Here is a 10,489-nt window from a genome sequence, read left to right as displayed (position 1 = left end):
TTTGCAAGGTGCTGTATTCCAACCTAATGCTCTAAAGTCATGCACTTTGTGATTAAAAAAAAAGCACACGGTTACCAATCATTCCTCCCTATCAATTTATGTTACTTGCTTGTCACTGCTTACAATAGGGCTTAGGTAAAACCACTTAAGCCAAAATAGCTACAAGATGCATGGCTTGCTGAATAGCCTGTCTATGGTATGTGGATGGATGAGTCATTGTTGGGAGAGAAGGAATCACTTCTGTGGCATTTTTAAAAGATAATAGCTCAAACTGCTGCACCATCGTGAGATGTGTCATGCTTCGGAAGTGCACACATAAACTGATGATGGCCAAGTTTGTGTTGGCTGTTTCAGCAACAAGCACTGCAATGTGGGTTTCTGCAATCTGAAATTGGTTGTTGTCTCTCATAGTTTGAGGTCAACCCAAGGCATACAGCAGCAGACACGTTCATGAGCAATAAACACATTTTTCTTCACCTCTCTGCTTGCTTTTCTGTCCCTTTCTTCTCTTCAACCACATGTACAGTATGGTATCTTTATACACATAATTTACTTTCCTAAGACTGATGCAACTTCATCTGTAAACCCAAGGATTCAATCACAGGGAACTAAAAGAGGCGTGTGAAAAGAAGAAGAATAGGACCATAAAGTGTGTATTCGTGAAATGTGTGGAACCATCACAGCCCCTTTTGATTTACATACTGATTGAAGAGTGGCCCACTACACTTAATGAGCTTGTTTCAATTTGCACACTGACATACAAGATTACTCTTAAGTAAAATTTCCATTTCATTAAAGCTGAGTGAGTTTGAGTATGTTCGTCACTTTTGGCTTGACTGAGTACAAGCTGAAATTATTTTTCAACAGCTCTAAAACAGTAAAGCCCAAATTTTGATGAGGTTATGCAAAACATTTTTTTAAGCAAGTGGCGTCTTTAAATTTCAGCTTCATTTTGGTCTTATAAATGTGTTGTTCAGTTTTTTTTTTTTTTTTTTTCTTTTTTAATATTCTGGGGCCTAGATGAGCCAATTGCTCCATGGGCGTGGGTCTTTGCAAAAGCCTGGGGGTTCTGTGGGTTTGGGCAGTAACTGTGGGTTTTGTGTGTAAGTGTGTGTGTGTGTGTGTGTGTGTGTGTGTGTGTGTGTGTGTGTGTGTGCTCCCAATCTGAAGCAGCATCTAAAGTGGTGTGACAGCTCTTGTAAAAAGAGATTAGGTTTGTTCTGACCTAAAGATTGTTAACACCCCAAAATGCGACAATATTCACAAGAAAAGAAAGAGGACGTGCCACACACAGCAATGCAAGCTAATCACATTTTAGTGATTTTTGTTTTTAAAGAGCAAATGTTTATCTTGTATCTATCAGTCTGTGTAAACTAGAGTCAAATCACCCCAAAGTTAGGACAAATGTTTCTCTGCTGTTAAACTACAAAATATGGGCTGAGTAGGAAGAAGTCCTACAGCCTCAGGCGAGCTGAATGCATCCAACAATTGTCAATTACATTACAAAAGTACTTACACCCTTGATGTTTTCCACGTTATCACACTGCAACCATGAATGTCATTGTATTTTTTTCAGGATTTAATTTAATAAAGTAACAATGAGTAAGTAATTTGTAATGTTTGTCACAAAAACAATGTGAAAAATGTGGCATTCATATTTATCCATCACCAATTGGTCTAATGTCACTAAATGCCATTTAGTGCAAATCCCATCAGAAGTCACTCAGTTAGCAAATATAACCTATGTATTCATGTGCTTAAATGACCAAGTCAAAATCTAAAACTACACCCGATTGAAAATCTGTTGAAAGACTCGAATATTGATGTTCTAGACATTCTGCATACAGTTTAAGTGAGTCCAAGCAATTTCCAAATAACTGGCAGAAATTACAATCTTAAAATGCAAATGGTGGTAGAGAAAGAAAACTGAAATTGCAGTAAAAGGTGGGCAGTAAATGTGAAAACGTTTGAGTATATGTAAAATTACTGAACAAGTCAAATATTGCACAAATTAATCACAAGCATTACAAAACCAAAACACCCACTATCCACCATGGCAACATCTTGAAAATAACCCCTATTTTTAGCTTGTTTATTCACAATTTGGCAGTAATGTTTTATAGCTTTTGAGCCTTTTGTCTGTTCTGTTTTATGACGAGCCAAACCAGTAGTTAATATCTCCAGAAACCACTTAAAGAGAGAGAAGAAAACAGAAGGGTGGTCTACGCTGCAGCAGCAGACATGTAACCCAGATGAGTATCACTCTGCTAATGCAAACCAGATGCATGAGTATTGGTATATTTTGGGCTCAGTGCACTCCAGCCTTGTTATGGATAGAGGAACTGGCTGCCTTGTGATCCAACAAAAGCACCTTATGACAGGATAAAAGTTTGACTTTTGCTGAAGGTTCACTTGTTACTTTTTCTGTAGTGCTCTGCTGGGACAAATCACTAGTTCCCTAAGATTTTACCAGACAGTAGGAACAGTGTTCTGTGCACGCAGTAGCATGGTTGTGAAAAGAAATGAAATATTCCCTGCACATGAAAGTGAATTAGTCTAAACAGTCATTTCTAGAAGGAAAAAAAAGTAGTAGTGGACGGTAGGGTTTGATGTGTTTAAACCAACAGCATCACTAAAACAAAATGTTGTCATTTCATTAGAAATATAAGCGAAGACAGTAAATGCAAATTAAAATGGAATACAAAACAAAGTACACAAGAATGTGAAAAACTAAACATGCAACATTATGATGGCCGAGATCTATTTTTTTTATTAGTCCATTTACAGAGATCTGTTACCCAGTAAAAGAATAAAAATGCAGGACTTGAGTATAAACACAGGATTTTGTGTTTTTTATGGATTTTTTCATGAAACTGAATCATTGTCATTTGACATTTCCATAATTTAACCATATTTACTGTTGTGATCTCTTACTCCTCTACATTGCTCAATTTGAACATATGTGTTATAGAAAAAAAAAGCATCCAAAATTTGCATTGCTCAAAGTAAAATGCCCTTTATAATAAATTTAATCTTTTTTCTGACCGGTAAATGCTCTGTTAACCACCACAAACTCAACAACACTACTCCAGATACTTAAAGTTTATGCTTTTAGCACCAGTGAGGTGCAACATGAAGTCAAAAGCCTGTCAGAAATGTAGCAAGATATTTAAAAGGAAATACTCCTCTGTGACATAAAGACATTTTTGCTGTTCCTAAATTTCCAATCTGAGAGACAAAGAATATTTCTGTTATATTTATATAAGCCAAAAAGCTTTTTTGATTCCTTCAACAGTACTTGATTAAAATAAGCCTTTACATTGCTATCACTTGTCCAGAAAAGCATAAAAGCATCAAAGAGCAAATGTTACTGCCTTTGCCCAGTAGTTTCTAAAGGTTAAACTTCACTTTTCTCATAAAATGTACATTATGTAAGGCTTTTTCTTTTTTATGTAAATTGCTATCCCATGCTCAAAAAGCACCTTTCATTGCATTGAAATTGAAAAATATTTTCAGGTCAAACACTTTGGGTATTTTTCACATGTGCACCAACTTTAATTAACACCATAACGTCCCCTGAAAGAGCTTGCCCCACAGAGGTGTAGCTCCTGGGGAAAGCCAGTGGTTCGGTGAAGAAACAGAGGAATGAATGGAGCAGCGTAGTTCTTATTTTTTGCTATTGGGATGATAAAATTGGCTGTAAGAGAAATGCAAGAAGAGTCTCTGAGGACGTACACAGGTTTATTTGCTGCTGTGATGTCAACGTTTGTGCTTTAAAATATGATTTAAAGGTTTCCGCCTGTGAAACAGTGTTCACAGAATCAAAATAGACTCTCCTATTATATGGTAAGAATCCATTTTCAAGGGCTCCAGAATAGACCTGCCCATGGCCGTAGACCTTCAAAATCATACTGATTATGATGAACAGAGCTGATTTTATGTTGGTTTTTTTTTGTTGGCAATGAGAGATGAAATACTGCTTAGCTTTTCATTTTAGTTTGAAATAAAACCCTTAGAGGTTCTGTGGAACGTGAAACCTGTGCGGGGGGGCTTAGTCAAGCCTAAGTGAGAATCTGTGTTTAATGCACAAGTAACTGATGTAAAAACAACTCACAAATCCATAGTACTTCACAGAAGAGGATTCACCACACAGACTCACCTGCAACAGAGGTAAAAGGTACATTGTGAACATGAGATTAACAGTACATTCAAAACAAACTGAACAATTATCGGCTCATCAGTTTCACCTCTGTCTCCCTTGAAGTTAAAAGCCATCTGCACAATGCACCATAAAACTGACTTACAATCTTTTAAGTTCTTGTTCTTTTTATTTTTACCTGTACAATGAAATAGTTTTGCATTTTCTTCCCATTCAGAATAAAGCAATTAGTTAGCATATTATTTGGAGAACACAAATTAACTATTAACCATCAGCCAAGTGAAATGTTACTATTCATTCCTAATTAGTCATTAATGAACACTCACTGGTTAGTCACTCACTTAATTCTACAAGTAATAGGCTATTAGTCTTTCTTGTTAACAGCCAACTAAAAAATTTAAAAATAAAACTTCCAAAAATTCAGATTTTCCCTAGTCACAGAAAGTTATTTTCCAGAGACAAAATATAAATAAAACATTTGTAAATATTAAAATGTATAACCACCTTTAATATATTACATATGACATGTAGCAGGGATTATTACAGGATTTTGACTGTCCATCACTGAGGCTGGCTTTTATTTCACTATAAAACGGGATAATTCAAACGTGCTGTCCTCATGGTGAGACGGCATCTAAAAAGAAGATTTGTACCAACTCCCCGTGACAAAACAGCAGGTGACATAAATCTGTGAATTTTATACTTAAACTGTCAGTTTAGCATTTGTTGTCAGCTTTTTTGTGCTCGTAAAAGCTCTTAGAATTGGTTCTCCATGTACTCTGACAAAAAAACATGTTTGGGACTTATTAGGTTTAATTTATGTCAAGGGCGCAGTACAAAATTGCTTATGGCTTTTACCACATTATAACTAAAATGGAAGGATACAGAAAAGTCTCTGCTGCTTTGAAGGGAGCATAGAGATTGTGGTAGAACTAAATGCTGGTCCCCTCTCCATATGACACAGACAGAACAAAGTTTTGAGAATAGGGGGATGTTGGTAGCACTTTCTCATCATCGCCATCAATGTTTTACTATGTAGTATCATAAACACAAGGAACTGGTTAGATGGGATATTCGGTATTCCAGATAGCATGTACTCTGGCTATTTATGTCAATGGTTTATCTAACAGTTTGTCATTACTGTCTTTAACGCCCACACCTGACACTGATCTCACAGACCAAAGTTCATAAAGAGTGGTGGATGTCGCGCAAACAGCACATGTGCACCATTGCTACAAAAACAATAAAACTGCAATTCAAAAATTGTACCAGTGACTAAAAAAAAAAAAAAAAGAAAATCACTTCATCTCCTACCATACACTGCGGTAGAGATGTGATTGAAAAACAAAAAACTTAAGACACCACCTACTATATGATCAAATTGGCAAATATTTAATTGTCTTAAGTAGTATTTTCCAGACTATAGACCGCACCTACAAAGTTTTTTTTAAACTGGAAGCATACATATATAAGCCACATCGGACTAAAAGCCGCTAAAATCTACGCTGCTCTCGGTTTGTCACAAGAACGCAGCCCTCTGCTTCTTCTTTGTGAAAAACCAAGAGCTAAATCTGCTATTAAGGCCGCAGCCCTCTGTCTCCAAAGCAGAAGGACACAGACCTCCATCTCCAACGCCAAACCCTGGATTCGTTCAGCGGCTCCATTTCCCTCCTGTACTGGTAGATTGATAGCCCTCAACTTAAAAGATCATCTTAATTTTCGTTGCTGCTAGCAATGAAAATTAGCGCGTTCTTCTTTGATTTTCAATTTTGACTTCCAATGATTCACTTCCTGCTAAAGAGCCCCCTGGTGGTTGAAGAAAAATCCACAGAAAAGCTACACCACATGGTTCAAAGCGGCTTATAAATCCGAAAAATATGGTATTAATGTCACACTGAAATTTCCATATGGTAAACTGATTGATCCTTAATGTACAATAAATAGATAAAATCAGAAAAAGGGGCTCTGGCTATGACTTGCTCTTTACTTTTCCCCATGATGTGGACATTAATTAGACTCATTTACTCAGATAACAACTTTACAGAACATCAATTTCAATATGCCAAAGTAGCCCTTTAAGTCTCTTAGAAGGCACACTACAGTATATATGCATTCACATATAGCAGAAATATATTATTGGATTGAAACGCCAGCAGAGCTTCATGATGGGTTTCCATACTGATTATACTGATCAAGATTTTGGAGGGGGATGAGAGTGTGTTTATTCTAAAAGATGAGATACACATCTGTGTCTTTGTGTAGATGAGTTTCAAAGAACTAGCGCAAGTGGGTGGATGGGAATCTGGCATTTTATGAAATGAATTGTGGTTTAGTGTCAGCTGCCAGTAGCTCCAAATTATATAAAAAAAGGTTGTTTTCTTTTTTCCTTTAAAAGAAAAAGTTCATTGTTTTCTGACAGCATTCACCCTCTCAACCAGTGTTGATCGCTGATTATGCACTGTGTAAATGAAATAAGAAAAAATGTTAATTAAATTTTTAAGAAGACTATTTTAACTTACATAAAATAACAGCTGTGACTGAAATGAGGACAGACTGGACAGAGAATTAAAGTGGGTGGGTAATAAGCAGTGGTCTCAAGTCAAAAAAGCAAAGTGGAGCTTGATCTCCTCCAATCTGATGATTGCAAAGTTAATGAACCACAAAGAAAAACCTACAAAACCTTGCTTAGACTTTTGTTCCAAACAGGAGCATTCACATTAACTTGGGTCATTGACATATAACCTAACATTAGCCACTCAAACTCACCTCAGTGAACAAAGCGATCTTTGGTCACTGGAAAATACTTACTCTTCCCCCCGGTAAACACATTAATCCCTCTCTGGACTGTCTTTACGTAACCATGAGCAAACACCCTGGTCACAGCTCACCCTGCTGGCAACGCTGCTGTGCAACAACTCAGCTCCATCTGAGTGTGTCTGAAAAAGCGCATCACGCGGCGTGCAGCTGCACCGTTATGTACAAAGACACTCTAGTGTGTTTAATGGATGTTTTCCCAATCAAGACACATCTGGAGCAAGTGCTGACAAGGTGAAAGCAAGCATGCATCTGTGCATATGTGAGCGGTACACACACTTCCCATGTGATGCGTCTCGGTAAGCAGGTCAACAAGGGAGCATGTGTGTAGAGATGTGGTCCGATCTGAAGCAGCTGAACCATCTATGGTTAAAAGTAAAACTGGTGCCTTTTAAGTTTGTGATCCTTATTCTGCATGTACCTCACTCAGAAGGATGAATTTTACTCATGTTTGCCCAAATTAAAATCATTAATCCTCTCAAGACATTAATTTATAACAGTGTTAAATGGTAGCATGTTGCACTATTAATGTTGTCATGAAAACTTTATGAAACTGTCCAGACAGGGCAAAAAAAAAGAGACCAAAATATCCAGAGTGTTTTTGTGAGAGGTTAACCTCAAAGTAGCCTTGTGACTGCTGCTAGTCCCCAAGGTGATTACAGAATAAAGCTACAGACTGAGGGGAAAAAAGTGCTTGTATAAGTGATAAATGAGGGGAGAAAAAAAATTACTGAAATAGCATAGCTTTTTCTAAATTCTTATCATGCCGACTTATGTATCACTGCAACCACTCCTGTCAAATAATTTGCACCTGTTTTTTTAAAATAATGTTATTGTCATGAATCATGTGGATATTCTTAACTTATCCATTGGACATTCATGGAGGTTTTGTTAGTGTTGAATTATGTTGATAGTCGCAAAGGGAGAAGGCAGAAGAACTTGATTTGTTTTAACAGATTCTCTGTTTCATACTTTGTCATGACAGAGCGACAGTTTTGACAAATACTATCCAATGTTGCTAAATTGGCATTCAATGTAGTCTATGTAATTAGTTAACTGATTTTACTTCCAGACAGTAAGAGCTACATAACCCAAAAAGTAAAATAATCAGTAATGGTTTTGTTAACATTGTATACCAATATCTAGCAGTTTTCACACAACATGGAGCACTTACCTTTTCTCTGTTTTTAATCAGACTCAAAGTAACTGAAGCCATCATTAAATTTAAACCAAAGATGAGTCAGTGAGAAAAATGTTTTGTGTTTGACTAAGACAAGAAACAGAGAAACACGACTGAAAACTAACAAATATGTGAGAATTGTGTGGAACATAGTTTTTTCTGCAAAGACTCTCTGATCTATTTGTGTACAAAGCAGCGTCCACACTGTTTTCATCTTCTTGTTCCATCATGATTCCCCAAAACTGATGTACAACGAGGCAAAAAGCAGTATATTCACAGCTGCAAATGGATTTACAGTTTATGTAAGTGTATTTAGGTGCATGTTCAATTTGAAGCAGAATTTCTAAAGTATTTAAATCACTCATTATAGTTATTTTACGTTTACTTATTTTGGCCCCCAAAACCATCCCACACTGATAAATAGTGGGAATGTTGAGGTCATGGTCAGCAGTCAGAGCCTCAAACATTTCCTGAGTCGGTCAGTTGAAGGCTAACAACACCGGGCATTCTCCCACAAACATCAAAACAGAACCCAATTAGGTCGTTGGCTTCTACATCCAAGACTGAAAGTCTATAACTGGTATCTCTTCCAAGTAGTTTTACTGGAACTGGACAGAAAAAAAAAAAACTAACTAGCATCTGCAAAAATAAAGGTGGATCTAATGCATTGGAAGGGAATTAAAAAGCAGTTATGGATTCAAAGAAACGGTTCAAAGACATCTGAAATTGCCCACAAATGGTATGACAGATGATATTAAGCTTAATCAGTTAGACAAAAAAAACAAAACAAAAGAAATTGGCAAAAAAATAAATAAAATAAAACAATGGTTGCAAGATTTTGCCATGTTAAAAGTAAAATTGAAAATAAAAAGACCTGACTTGACTTAATCATTTATTTAAAAAAAATACAAAAACAAAAACAAGATATATAAAATATGTTTATTTAATAACTAATGTTTATTTCTATCTTGTCACTCGTATGTCACTCGTATGTGTCTTTTGGGATGGAGTGGAGAGGGAGTTGGCCTTTTTTTTTTTTTTTTTTTGGGCATGTGGCAGTCTAAACAATGCAACAGAGGATTATGGGGTGTTTAATTGAGTAGCAATGACAGCACTTTTCCACTTTCCATGGTCCCAAAAGGACACCATGGGAAGCGGTGTCCTTTTGGAGAAATACAGATACTTTGGGGAAAAAAACCCATTGTAATTAATGTTTCTTGGCAATACCAGCAGTGGTAATATTGCACATCAATATTGGCCCATAATTTTCATGTCTGTGTATTCCAAAGAAAAATTTTCTAATATCTATTTATTGCTATTTTGATTTTGCTACTTCGACAGATGCTAGAATACTTATATATATTAGGAAACCGGTAAGAATGCTTAATGATACATGTTACATTTACAAAGGCATCAATTTATCTCTGAAGAAGGATATTTTATGCTGACACATTCTAGCACATTCTAGATACTAATTTCTAACAGCAGTACCAATGTATTTCACTTTAATTTGTGCACTACAGTACTAACGTAGCCTGTTCACAAACTGAATCTGTTAAGCATAAGATGAGTCATAAATTACAAACTTTCACTAAATTCTGCACCCGCTTTTTGGCTTCTATGATAGAAATAATTTAAAGCTGTTTTTCGTCATTTTAATGGATACATTAACAGAGGGATAAGTTGCTCATAGGCTTATTCATGGTAGAAGTATTATTTGGTCTTCAGATTGAGTTTCTTTTTCTCAAATTTTTGTCAGAGCTCAGACCTTTAATTTGGTGCTATATTAATTAGTATGTGTCACTTGCAGACTCAGGAAAGTTTCAGGACACTTTTAATCGCTTCACTTTTCAGATGCAGCTGCATGAGAGGCACTTCATGCCAAAAATAAATGCGAGGTCTGAAAATGAATACATTCAGCCTCTGGATTGCATCACTGCTGCACTGAATTAACACAGCTCCAATTACCAGCGTCGTGCGTACACAAACACAGAAACACTCTCTATCCCTCTTGAAAGGCTCGGTCTCAAACACACGTGTACACAGCTATAGACATTTAGGGAGTGCTGGGTTACTGATAACAGCCCTAATATATTTCTAATGAGACACCTGCCAGGCTGTAGAGTTGTTAATTCACTTGTATATTCAGTTGAACAGCTTGACTCTCTTCTGCTCAGCAGGGGACATGGACACCTACAGAGACTAGGGAAGGTTAGAGGAAATTTATGGAATTTTTACCTGTCAGATTGGGATATATATATATATATATATATATATATATATATATATATATATATATATATATATATATATATATATATATATATATATATATA

At 36.2% G+C, this 10,489-nt stretch overlaps 1 long non-coding RNA gene across 1 annotated transcript in view; it reads right to left on the bottom strand.

Annotated features, from left to right (window-relative positions):
• Positions 1 to 3,945: 3,945 nt before the first annotated feature.
• Positions 3,946 to 10,489, bottom strand: part of LOC106934927 (uncharacterized) — a 73,252-nt gene continuing 66,708 nt past the window's right edge. Inside the window, exon 2 of the long non-coding RNA XR_001421801.1 lies at positions 3,946 to 4,159. This is a non-coding gene — a long non-coding RNA (uncharacterized LOC106934927). The remainder of the gene's footprint in view (positions 4,160 to 10,489) is intronic.

Source organism: Poecilia latipinna, unplaced genomic scaffold (assembly GCF_001443285.1).
Source record: "Poecilia latipinna isolate Pla-1442-1.1 unplaced genomic scaffold, P_latipinna-1.0 Scaffold1882, whole genome shotgun sequence".
Taxonomy (NCBI): Eukaryota; Metazoa; Chordata; class Actinopteri; order Cyprinodontiformes; family Poeciliidae; genus Poecilia; species Poecilia latipinna.
This window is presented reverse-complemented; position numbering and strand designations above follow the sequence as displayed.